The following is a 13,882-nucleotide window of genomic DNA, read 5'->3' on the forward strand; positions in this document are numbered from 1 at the left end:
GGAAGTGTTCCTCTGTCCTCTGTTTTCTAAAACACTTTCTGTAGTATTAGTATTATTTCTTCCTAAGATGTCTGATACATTTCACTGTTGACACTATCTGGACCTAGACTTTCCTTTTGACAGATTTTGATGAATAATTCCATTTCTTCAGCAGATATTTAGATATTTTCTACTTCTTCAGTTAGTTTTGGCAGTTTGTGTCTTTCAAGGAATTGGTCTGTTTATCTAGTTGTCAAATTTGTTGGCATAAAGTTCTTCACAGGGTTCATTTATTTTTTACTTTTGTGTGATTTGTGTTAGTATTCCTTCTTTCCTTCCTCATGTGGATAATTTGTGTTTACTCTCTTTTTTTTCCCTTGATTAGTCTAGCTTGGGCTTCACCCATTTTGCTGATCTTTTCAAAGGGCCAACTCTATGGTTTGTCCAGTTTCTATTTGCATTCTGGTATGTATAGCATATATAATGTGTATCTATATTATATATATAACATATTAATATATATAATATAGTCATATAATGTATAATCATAATATATAATAATATAATATTCCAATATAGAATACAACATATTCATATCTGTATTATTTTCTACTTTCACCTTACTTTAGATTTCATTTATTGTTCTTTTTCTAGTTCTTTAAGGTAGAGGCTTTTATAGTTGATTTTAAGCTTTTCTACTATAAAGCATTTCAAGATATAAATATTTCTTTAAGCAATGATTTAACTACAGCTGACACATTTTGATATGTTGTCATTTAGTTCAAGGTACAGTATTTTCTCATTTTCCTTGCGATTTCCTTTTTGACTCATAGGCTATTTAAGTGTGTGTTGTTTAATTCCCACACATTTAGATATTTCCTATCTTCCTTCTGTTATTGATTTCTAACTTAAATCTATCGTCAGGGTAAATACTTTACTCGGTTGTTTTTTTCTCTCCATACTTTGAATTTGTCATTCTGTTGTCTTCTGGCTCCCTTGTTCCTGACGAGAAGGTCATTTTATTGTTGTTGCCCTGTATGTGATGTATCATCTTTCTCTTGCTGCTTTCCATATTTTCTCCTTGTCATTGGGTTCCTGCAGTATACCTATGTTGCCACTAAGTGTAGTTCTCACTGTGTTTATTCTACTTTGGATTCATTGTATCCCTAAATTAATATGTTTTAACCAAATTGCAAAGTTTTCAACCATTATTTCTGCAAGTATTTTTCTGCTGCTTTTGTTTTCCTTTACCTTTACTCCAATTACATATATAATTGAATGCTCAATGTTGACGAGAGATCTGTGGCACTGTGCATTTTTCTTCAGTTTTCCTCCCTTTCTTCTTTGGAATAGATTTTTGTTTTTACTGGTCTAACTTCAGATTAGTTGATTCTTTCTTTTCCCATCTCAGATCTGAAGTTCATATAGTATATTATTTCATCCCTAGAGTTTCTATTTTTTAATAGTTTACATTCTTCTTTTGGGATATCCTGTTTGTTGTTGATTTATAATTGTTATAAGTTTCTTTGATTTTTTTGGAAAGTAATAATGTCTATTCAGTTGAAAAGGGTAGGAATTAGCTGTTTAATGTCTATTTTGAATTCCTACTGTGTTTTAGGATTATGTTTTCTTATTGCATTGTATAGCATATTGACTTTTTTTTTTCTATCCCTAGTAGATTTCTCCCCCTTACTTCAGATATTGTGAAATAGACCACTTTGGAACTTCTGTGCTGTTTCAGCCAATAGAATGACAAGATGAACTTTTCCAGACATGACTGTAAAGACTATCAATTGGGTGTAATCAATTCCAGGATTAGGGAGATTTGGCTTAATGCCCACATATGGAAACATGACTTAAAATATTTTATTGATTGAAACTCAACTAACAGATAGTTGTTAAAAGACTAATATTATTTTAGGCTGTATTTTCATACATGGGTGGGGAGCTCCAAAATCAGAATAGTAATAGTCCAATTCTCTTCTTAACTGGTCAGAGCTGACTTGGAGCTTTGGTAGAGGGTGCAGAACTGCATGAAGAAGTGCTTGAAGGACCTGAGGGTGTGTGGCAGGGGGCAGAGAAGGCTTATTGGGTTGGTCCCTGATATTGGGAGAACTTGGTTGCCAAGAGGATGGAATTAAGATTTGAATGAAGACATGAAGAGGCAGACTTGAGATTAATCAAACTGAGTTGGTTTTTTTTCCCCTCCACAAATATCACAGTCTAAATATGAAAGTGATCATCAGTCTAAATGGTGAAGTTATTATCATTGCAGGTATTTCAGTAAAAGAACCAGTATCTCTTGATGGGGGAACTAGGCTTACAAATGGTTTCTAACATCCTCTACTTCAGAAACTTTTCATATTATACCTACAATGTAGTGATGGTAATGCATTATATTCTCTTCATTATGAAGCAAAAGTTTTTACCAGCAGTGCTTCTACCTTAAAATTTGGAGTGTGTTCTAATCAAGGAACCCTTCTCTCTCCTCAGTTTTTAATAATCTCACCTGAAGTTTGAAAAGGTTAAATTTAAATTAGTTTTTAGGAGCTGTTCTGTGGGAAGAGAATAATAACTGAGGTCATTTGCTTACTAGAATATAAAACCCTTGTGTGCCCTTATCATTTTTGATGAAGTGCGTGTCTAGCTTGCTGAGTGAATGAATAAATGAGTGATGAATAAGAGGTAAAGTTTTGCCCTACTTCCTTGGCATATTTGTAAATAATTTATGGGTAGACAAGGTCTGCTATTCTGAAATTTTTTAGGAATATAAAATTTGCTTCTGTAGCTTGTCTCCGAAAAAAAAGTATCAATGACGTACCCTAATCTGCATCCAACACATCACATGAGAAAGAAACAAACTTTTGTTAAGTCACTTAGCTTTTGTTTGTTGCTGTTGTTCCCACAGCATGACCTTGACTCTCCCGACTGATAACCTTCTTGTTTTTTATGTCTCCTTGTATTTTTCAAGTAGTTTGATTTTCAGAGGCTACTCTGTGTTCCAGTCTTTGGGTACATGGCTTCACACAGTTTCAGAAATAGTAGCCCTCCACTTCCTCCTCTCACGTATGTAGATAATGTAAATTAATATAGCAGGCCAGCATCAGACAACAGGTAGTGGTGGGGAAAATGGCAAACTCCATGTAAACTGGGCAACTAATATTGTGTATTTCTTTGGGGATGTTAAAGCAGTGACTCTGTGTTTCTTTGGTTTTATTTTTTATTTTGCTTTTTGTTTTTGGTGGGGGTAGGTAGGAACTTTCTTATATCTGTAAAAAGCTTACTTAATGAATTGGGAAATTTACCAGTAACTGCCATTTGAATGTGGCTGTATGTAGATTATTGCTGACTCCTTTGTAAAGCCTTTTAGAACAGGATGAAGTAAAATGAACCAAAACAGAACACTAAAACATGGTCGTTTGTCTTTTTTTTTTTTTTTCAGGTTATCTCCCCTCCAGAAGGCTGAGATAGTGGATATGGTTAAGAAACATGAAAAGGCCATCGCCCTGGCCATTGGGGATCCAGATGGCCCACGTGGGTGTGGGAATCAGTGGGAACGAGGGTATGCAGGCCACCAACAACTGGGATTATGCCATCGCACAGGTCAGCGGCGTGGGTGGTCAGGTGGGCATGGAGAGTGTTGAAGACCTCGGATCCACCCCCCGAGGTTTACCCCACTCTCTAAGCTCCTTTCTGTAGGAAACTACCAGCACTTTGTTACCGAGGCCAGGCTCGTGCTGTTCGCCACATACAGGCCAATAAATGGAGAGACAAGGTGTTGGGACAAGGAATTGCAACTTTATTTGAAAAGCCAGCAGACCAAGAAGATGCTGGACTTGTGTCCCAAAGAACCACCTTGCCTGGGTTAGAATTCAGGCTTCTTTTATGCTGAAAGGGGAGGGAGTGAAGTCAAACACTTCTGGGTTCTAGTCAGCCTCTGGAGGGGCTGTGTTAATTTCTTCGTCCCTGCAGTCAATCACAGGTGGGCCTGGTCAGCATGTTTCCTGTGAGCTAAACAAAGGTGTTTTAGCTTAATGCTCATTACCTGGGGGGCAGGGGTCCAGAGATGTGCCATTATGTGTAATTTAAGCTTCTAGGCAACATCCCTTTAGTGATGAACTTGCAATAGAATACAAAGATTCTTTCCTATTACAACATTTGGGGTTCTCTAGTTTTGTCCTTAGGCACTTTGCATAAATAAAGTCTTCCCATTACCAGCTCTGGAGTTGGCAAAACTGCTGCCACTGAGAATCTGTAGCTCTACTAATATAACCTACAATTCCCCAGTCTCTCCAGTGTGTACTGTGTGCTTTGCGTTGTGGTGTCTCTTGGTAAAGACTTAAAGTATCCCTATTTCCTTTTTTTTTTTAAAGGAGACACTGCCTCTGGGCAGGCATTTTTAAAAATTGTGTTTTTAGAGGAGTTTTAGCTTCACAGCAAACTGGAGCAGAACGTACAGATATTTCCCATATATCCCCGTGCCCCCTACACAAAGCCTTCCCTATTATCAGCATCCTCCGCCAGAGCAGTACATGTGTTATAACTGATGAACCTACACTGACAGGTCATTATCACCCAAGGTCCATAGTTTACATTAGGATTTACTCTTGGTGCTGTACAGTCTGTGGGTCTGGACAAATGTACAGTGACACGTATCCACCATTATAGTGTCATAGAGTAGTTTCACTGCCCTCAAAATCCTCTGCACTTCACACATTCATGCCTCCCTCTGCCCTAAACCTTGGAAACCACTGATCTTTTTACTGTTTCCATAGTTTTACCTTTTCCATAATGTCATATAGTTGGAATCACACAGAACGTAACCTTTTCAAATGGGCTTCTTTCACTTAGTTATATGCATTTAAAGTTCCTTCAAATCTTTTAAGCCTTGATAGCTCATTTCTTTTCAGTGCTGAATAATATTCCATTGTCTGGATGTATCACAGTTTGTTTATGCATTCACCTGCTGAAGGGCATCTTGGTTATTTACAAGTTTTGTCAGTTATGAATTAAACTGCCATAAACATCAGTGTGCAGGTTTCTTTTTATTTGGCTGCGTTGGGTCTTCGTTGCTGCACGTGGACTTTCTCTAGTTGCGGCGAGCGGGGGCTGCTCTTCGTTGCGGTGCGTGGGCTTCTCGTTGCAGTGGCTTCTCTTGTTGCGGAGCACAGGCTCTAGGCGCACGGGCTTCAGTAGTTGTGGCATGTGGGCTCTAGAGCACAGGCTCAGTAGTTGTGGCGCACGGGCTCAGTTGCTCCATGGCACGTGGGATCTTCCTGGACCAGGGATCAAACCCTTGTCCCCTGCATTGGCAGGCGGATTCTTAACCACTGTGTCACCAGGGAAGTCCCAGTGTGCATGTTTTTGTGTGAACACAAGTTTTCAGTTCCTTTGGGTAAACATCAAGCAGTGCAATTGCTGGGTTGTATGGTATATATAGAAGTATGTTTAGTTTTGTAAGAAACTGCCAAACTGCCTTCCACAGTGGCTGTCGCATTTTTTGAAAGGTGTTTAAGAAGAGTGCATGGTCCTATGATCTAAACCTCCTGCATGTTTATGCACCATCCTTTGCTGTTAGCGAGAACACCTCCTGTTTCTACATTTTAATATTGTTACTTTTGAAGGATATTTTAATGAACAATTAAGATATTTTGGAACAATGTTTTAATAATTTAATATTGGCTTTGAATAGATGTAATTTTTTATCACATTTGAGCAATGAACAATAACACTGTCATTCTTGCTGGACTCAGGAGCCACATGTAATTCTTGAGCAGCTCCCTAGGAATAACCCTGGGCCTCCAGGTAGGCCACCCCTGCGGGGCTGTTCTTATGGTGGCTGTCCCTGAGAGGCTAGCTGACTTAGTCGTCTGTCCAAAGGTAAGTGGATGCCTAAAACTAGAGTGGTAACAGCACGGATTGTTAGGGCTCTGCCACATAGATGGGAAGCATACGGTCTTGATGTCTGAATCAGGTCAGTCCTAGCATCTTCTCCTTACTCATGGATTAAGTGTCCTGGTTTTATAGACGGGAAAACTGGGGCTCCTATGTACGAGGGGTCTGAGTTAAGGAAAGCGTCAGTGGATGACCATCAAAGCACCTGTCTGTAAACACAGAAGTGTTCGCACCACACTCGCCTGTTTCCTTCACTGCTCAATGCCATTGGGATGTGTGCTTCCTGTGGGCTCAGCAATTACACGTGCCGTAAACACTGACCTAGTAAACACCCCAGCTGCACACAGCTGGCCGGAATCAGGTGTCCTGGGCCCCCGGGGAGTATCTATTCACCATTTTCTCTAGGGAAGGCAATTCCAGCGTTCTCTTTTTATACCAAATATTAAAAGGGTTTAGAATTGCAGCTGCAGCTGTGATCAGGCAGATGGTATAGGATTCCAGGCTTTCTTTTCTTCCTTCCACCCACCCTAAGTCGCCTCACCAAGCCAGTCACTAAATGCGGGAGACTGATCTGATTCGTGCTTTGGCCCCTTTTTATTAAAATGCTATTTCAGGTTAATGAAAGCACTTTGAGCTCCATCCGTTTTTCTTTGTTTGTTTTTTAGTCTCGATTTTACCTGAGAGCAGCTCTTTGACCGGAGCTGGGCAGAAGGGTGTCCTCCGCGGTGTGGGCTGTTTCAGACTCCCCTGGAATGAGTCTTGTCCCCAGGGCCATGGTGGCCATTCTCCCATTTCCGCCCCATCTGCCCTGCCCTCAGGTGGGCTGGAGCTGAGGGTGCAGCCGTCTTTCCTTTGCTGCCTCTTGCAATGCACGGCTCCCCCTTCCTCAGACAGGATAGTGTAACATTCTGGTCACAACCTAGATCTTTTTCTTCGCAGAAAAGAGTAGAGTATTTGTTTCTTCCTCCCTAAACTTCTTAGTATTTTAAAACCATCCCAGGAAATACAACTTTGACTTCGAATGTCTTTTTTCCGCCTGCAAATAAATCAGTGCAAAGCTAAAAACTGGGGCAATAGGAGTGTTGTCTGTAATGACTGGTTTAATAGCAAGCTCTAGGTAAAAACAAAAGCTGGCCGCCTTCTTGAATTCACTTATTTCAGTGTAGCTGTGCATTTCATGACTCAGCATCTCCCTCCCCTTCCTGACCCTCATGTTCCAAACTCTTAAGCAGTCTTTTTTGAAAGGCTATTTTTTCCCATATGTACCACCTTATGCCACTTTGAGGTCAGTATTTAATTTTCGTGGTCACAGTTACTGAATTGTCTCATTTTGTGGAATAATTCTCCCGAATATTCATCCCCCAAAATGTTCATTGAGCGCTTCCCACATCTTAGGCATGAATCCTGGGTGTAAGCAGTGGGTGAGCAGTGAGCCCTGCTCACTTCGTTTGAAGGTGCAAAGTGCTGTGGAAAAGGAACACATAGATGAGGTAAGGCAGCTGAGGCGTGCTGCAGAGATCACACGTTACCTCCTTTTTAATTTTACTTTTTTCTCTTTATATATTTATTACAGGAAATGGGGGAAGAGATTCCCATAAGTCTTATGATTCCCATAAGACTTGATCAGACAGAAAAATCCGTGACAGAGGTTCTTGTTTCCAGGTTCTTACTTCATTAAATAATTCTGACCCCCTTCTCACGATTAAGGTCCTAGATGTGGATCAGATTAAATTCAAAGCCTTGTAGGTGGCAAGTGAAAATCCAAGCAGAATTTGCTGGGCAAAAAGGTGATGTTTATTCATTTATTTTAATGATGAAAGGTAATTTTATAAAGCTTTAAAAAAATTCCTTTGTAGTGAACAGTCATGTCAGGTTGCCTGGGAATAGGTTGCATTATGCTTCTGTCCTCCAGAGTGGGAACTGCTGAGGTGGGAAAACAACATTTTGTGGAGTTTATCAGTAAGTGATAGGTTCCTTTGAACTCCATTGACCATTATTTCTGTCTTTTAGTTTAGCAACTTAGAGAAGCTTCTGTTGGTTCATGGAACTTGGAATTATTTTCGAGTGACCAAATGCATATTGTATCGCTTCTACAAGAATGTTGTGTTATACATCATTGAGGTAAGAAAGGAGATAACGCTTTCTTTACTTGAGGAGTTAGATCTTGTCTTTGACATAGAGCTTGATAGTTTAGTTTTTTTCGTATTTATCTCACTTAAAATACTGTTACATGATCCTGCTTTAAGCTTTTGCTCACATAAAATCGATTTAACATATTTTGCTTAACATTTTTTGTTATGATGTCATGATAACTTGTTGACATAATCTGTGGTTAAAAAAAATATCCTGTTTGGAACCGAAGTGCATCTCTGCCGGCTCTAGATCCTCCTGGTGATTCAAGGCACCAGAAATCTCTGGGCTTCTGAGCTGTCTTCCTCCTGACACGGGAAATCTTGTCCCACGGCTATTGTTGCCTTCCTGACATCCCACTAAGGGACGGGAAGGGCCTTGTTCTCGCAGATGCCCTCTCTTTCCTTTTGTGTCTCGGCTGCACTTAGCACTGGTGGTTGAAGCAAGTGGAAAGAGAAAACTTTTCACCAGCATCGTCTCCACATGAACAAAATAACATGAAAGGAACCCGTCCCCGCCCTCCTCCCCGTGTTGGGGGCAGCGGGGCTGTGGCTTCCACACTGCAGCCAGCCCTGCCGCCTCCGGCGGGCTGCCGTCCTCACAGCCACACTGGCACAGCGCCCGGCAGCAGGGCCTCTGTTTTCCTGAAAAGGGACCCAAGAAGAGATCCATAACTGCATTTTTCATGGGCTCTGAAAGTTTGCCATGCCTTTATTGCTTCTGAAAAAGCATGTTTTCTCTAGTGTGTAGTGTATGAGGGTTATGGGATATGGGAAGTGAATCTTCCTTTTTTTATTGAAGTATTGTTGATTTGCAATATTATATTAGTTTCAGGTGTACGACATAGTGATTCAGTAGTTTTACAGATTATACTCCGTTTAAATTTATTACAAAATAACTGCTGTATTTCCCTGTGCTGTATAATATATCCTTGCTACTTGTTTATTTTAAAAATTATTATTTATGTATTGGTTTTTTTAATTGAAGTATCGTTGATTTACAATACTATATTATTTTCATGTGTGCATGCTTAATTTTTTTTATACATGGTAGTTTGTATCTCTTAATCCCACACCCCTATCTTGCCCCTCCCTCACTTCCCTCTCCTCATTGGTAGCCACTAGTTTGTCCTGTCTGCGTGTCTGTTTTCATATTTTTAAGCCAAGTAAAAACTGCTGAACTCTACCTAAACCCATTCCATTTAATACATATAATTTAGAGTTATCTATCTTTGTGTCTATGTGTGTATGTGTGTATGTTTATAGTGTAATTCCATGTCCTTTTAAGCCTCTCGGTAGAAAATTTGTACTTGTGGAATATCACACTGTGTTTGTACTAAATGATGAATTTTTATATCAAGCCTATTGTACATACTATTTTCCATTTCAATGGAATTTTCTAACAATAAATAATCCCATACCATTACTTGAGTTATTCTGAATTCAAAAACTAGATGGAGGGACTTTCCTGGTAGTACAGTGGTTAAGAATCTGCCTGCCAATGCAGGGGACACGGGTTCGAGCCCTGGTCCGGGAAGATCCCACATGCCGCGGAGCACCTAAGCCCGTGCACCACAACTACTGAGCCTGCGCTCTAGAGCCTGCGAGTCACAACTACTGAGCCCGTGTGCCACAACTACTGAGCCTGCACTCTAGAGCCCGCGAGTCACAACTACTGAGCCCATGTGCCACAACTACTGAAGCCCACGCGCCTAGATCCTGTGCTCCACAACAAGAGAAGCCACCACAATGAGGAGCCCGCGCACCACACTGAAGAGTAGCCCCCGCTCGCCGCAACTAGAGAAAAGCCTGCATGCAGCATTGAAGACCCAACGCAGCCAAAAATAAATAAAACTTAAAAAAAAAAAAAAAACTAGATGGAAATTAAATAGTAAGGCTAACTGGCTTATTACCCACATCACCTTTTCATTTTTGTTTTGTTTTACTTTTTTTGTATGATTATTCCACCTAAGGGTTAGAAGTTAGGAAACCTGGCATAAAAATTAGGTTCCCAGCAAGCATATCATGACCTCTCTCCTGCACTGCATTATCACAATCACATTATACTCTGCATGCTCTGTGCCCTAACTCCTAAAAGTCTGTCTTCTAGGAGTTTAAATTCCAAAACAGACAACACAGACAGAAGTCACTGAATAGAAGTCATTGGGTGCCCAATAATACAAAACTTCCTAGGGCTATGAATATTTACAGTCGTGTGTGTGCCAATGCCGGGGTGTATTTGGCTAGAGCACTATACCAGCGAAGCTGAGGTCCTACGTAAAGTTGTCTCTGCCAGGCTCTTGGTCGCAGAGGACAATACTCATAAACTTTCTTTGAAGCTTCATTAGCGACAGGAGTAGGGAGTGGCAGTGTCTCTCTTCTGGGTTAGAAAAATCACTATGAATGTATTAGCCACAGCTATTGATCAGTGGAATCTTATTTTTTTTAATAAAGGAAAACATAGATGCTGGCATTTTTATAAGCAGCAAATGGGACTACAGTGGGAAACAAATAATTATGGACAATTGAGGATAAAATACAATGATATGCTTATTAAATATATATTGACATACTAAATCTCATCCCATTACAAGTATATTTTACAGATGAAAAAGAAAATGAGGACCAGGACATTTCAAATAGTTACTGGCAATGCCAGAGATAGACTCTGTCTACTTATTTGATAACTAAATTTGAATGAGTTGTCACACTACTTCTAGAGGTTATACATTATTTCTGCTACACTGCTCATGCATGACTAAACTGCTATCAGAATTACCCTTCTACCAGAAAAAAACTAGAATACCAGAAAAATACCAGTTTTCAGGCATTAGACACCAGGCTGCTCATTGCTGTGATCTCTGAGAGCAGGCCTATTTTTAGGCCACAGTGAAGAAAGATGGGCCCAAAAGAAAGCCCACCTGCCTTACTGAATTGAAGATACAGACGTTGGAATTCAGTGGGCCAAGAGGGCTAGAATTTGCCAGATAGAGTATCAGAGACAGACAAATTGTACTGAGAGATGGAGAGAGAGAAAAAGAGGTGCAGACACAGAGAAATATAGAGACAGAGTGTTTCTGGAAATCTGTGGAGAGCCCCCTTGAGCCTGTGGCTGATGACTTATCTGTATGTGCATGAGGAAAGTCTGCCCAAAGCTAAGGAAAAAACCACCAGAAAGCAGTAAGCTAGACTCCTGGAGCTCATTCAGGGCTGGGAACAGTTTGTATTCCTATCAGCCAGTTTGGGAAGACTTACTACACAGGATATTGGGGAAATTCCTTAAATTAGTCACACTTTAAAAAATAAGGATGAATTAGTCCCATAATAAACACTATTCTGGACCCATCATAACGAAACTTAAAAGCACGCCTCAAAAGTATTAAACTGATTTGCAAGTCACTTACCTGCATGTTAGAACACAGGCAAACAATTCTTTTTTAATTTTTAATTTTAAAAAATTGAATAAAGATTCTTTAAATTCTATAGTGCTTTACAATTTTCAAAAGTTTCACACACATGATTTCACATAATCCAATAATAACCCCTTTTTTCCCTACTCCCATATTGCCCCTACCTACTTCCCTCTCCCCACTGGTAAATACTAGTTTGTTCTCTATATCTGTGAGTCTGCTTCTTTTTTGTTCTATTCACTAGTTTGTTGTATTTTTCAGATTTCACATATAAGTGATATCATTACAGTATCTGTCTTTTTCTGTCTGACTTATTTCACTTAGGATGATGCCCTCCAAGTCCATCCATGTTGCTGCAAATGGCAAAATTTCATTATTTTTTATGGCTGAGTAGTATTCCATTGTGTGTGCGCGCGCGTGTGTGTGTGTGTGTGTATAATCAAATATATATGTACACATATATCGGGTTGGCCAAAAAGTTCATTCGGTTTTAAGTAAGATACATTTTTCATTTTCACCAAGAACCTTATTGAATAACATATTTGTTAACCAAATGAACTTTTTGGCCAACCCAATATATATATATACCACATCTTCTTTATTCATTCATCTGTTGATGGACACTTAGGTTGCTTCCATGCTTTGGCAATTGTTAATAATGCTGCTATGAACATTGGGGTGCATGTATTTTTTCAAATTACTGTTTTTGGTTTTTTTCAGATATATACCCAGGGGTGGAATTGCCGGGTCATATGGTAGTTCTATTTTTAGTTTTTTGAGAAACCTCCATACTGTTTTCCACAGTGGCTGCACCAGTTTACATTCCCACCAACACTGTACGAGCGTTCCCTTTTCTCTGCATCCTCGCCAACGTTTGTAATTTGTGTTCTTTTTAATGACAGCCATTCTGACAGGTGTGAGGTGATATCTTTTTTTTTATCATCATCCAGAGATAACCTCTTTTTTAAATAATTTATTTTATTTTATTTATTTTTTTTGGCTGCATTGGATCTTCGTTGCAGTGCGCAGGCTTCTCATTGCGGTAGCTTCTCTTGTTGTGGGGCACGGGCTCTAGGCACATGGGCTTCAGTAGTTGTAGCATGCAGACTCGGTAGTTGTGGCACACGGGCTTAGTTGTTCCATGGCATGTGGGATCCTCCCAGACCAGGGATCAAACCCGTGTCCCCTGAATTGGCAGGCAGATTCTTAACCACTGCGCCACTGGGGAAGTCCCGTGAGATGATATCTTATTGTGGTTTTGATTTGCATTTCCCTGATGATTAGTGATGTTGAGTATCTTTTCATGTGCCTGTTGGCCATCTGCATTTCATCTTTGGAAAAATGTCTGTTCGGTTCTTCTGCCCATTTTAAGATCAGGTTGTTTTTTTGATGTTGAGTCATATGAACTGTTTATATATGTTGGATATTAACCCCTTATAAGTCTTATCATTTGCAAATATCTTCTCCCATTCGGTAGGTTGTCTTTTCATTTTGTTGATGGTTTCTTTTGTTGCCCAAATCTTTTAAGTTTGATTAAGTCTCATTTGTTTGTTTTTGCTTTTGTTTCCTTTGCCTTAGGAGACAGATCCAAAACAATATTGCTGCAATTTATGTCACAGTGTGTTCCGCCTGTGTTTTCTGCTAGGAGTTTAATATCAATAGTATCCCATCTTATATTTAGGTCTTTAATCCATTTTGAGTTTATTTTTGTTTATGGTGTTAGAGAATGTTCTAATCTCATTGTTTTACATGTAGCTGTCCAGTTTTCCCAGCATCACTTACTGAAGAGACTGTCTTTTCTCCACTGTATATTCTTGCCTCCTTTGTCATAGATTAATTGACCATAAGCGTATGGGTTTATTTCTGGGCTCTCTATTCTGTTCCATTGATCTATGTGTCTGTTTTTGTGCCAGTACCATACTGTTTTGATCACTGTAACTTTGTAGTATAGTCTGAAGCCAGGGAGCGTGATTCCTCCAGCTCTGATCTTTCTCAAGATGTTTTGGCAATTTGGGGTCTTTTGTGTTTCCATACACCTCTTAAAATTATTTGTTCTAGTTCTGTGAAAAATACCATTGGTATTTTGACAGAGATTGCATTGAATCTGTAGATAGGCAAACAGTTTTTAAAGAACAAAATTAAGCATTCAGTAACACAAAATTCACCATGTTTCTGCCTCCACTAAAGGATATCAGGCATACAAAGAAATAGGTAAATAAGATCCATAAAAGGTCAAAAATAAATCAGTAAGAGCAGGTCCAGAAATTATAAGATGATGGAATTAGTAGATAAGGACCTTATGAGCATGTTCAAGGATATAAAGGAAAACATGAATATAATGAGGAGAAAAATGGAGATATAGAAAAGAAACAAATAGAACTTTATGCTTAAAAATTCAGTATCCGAAATGAACATTTTTCTGGATGGGATTAAGAGTAGATTAGAAAGTTCAGAAAAAAAATTACTAAA

The 13,882-nt window shown here is 39.4% G+C and overlaps 1 pseudogene; it reads left to right on the forward strand.

Annotated features, from left to right (window-relative positions):
• LOC133076398 (phospholipid-transporting ATPase IB-like) overlaps window positions 1-13,882 on the forward strand; it is an 84,079-nt pseudogene that overhangs the window by 50,543 nt on the left and 19,654 nt on the right.

Source organism: Eubalaena glacialis, chromosome 16 (genome assembly GCF_028564815.1).
Source record: "Eubalaena glacialis isolate mEubGla1 chromosome 16, mEubGla1.1.hap2.+ XY, whole genome shotgun sequence".
Taxonomy (NCBI): Eukaryota; Metazoa; Chordata; class Mammalia; order Artiodactyla; family Balaenidae; genus Eubalaena; species Eubalaena glacialis.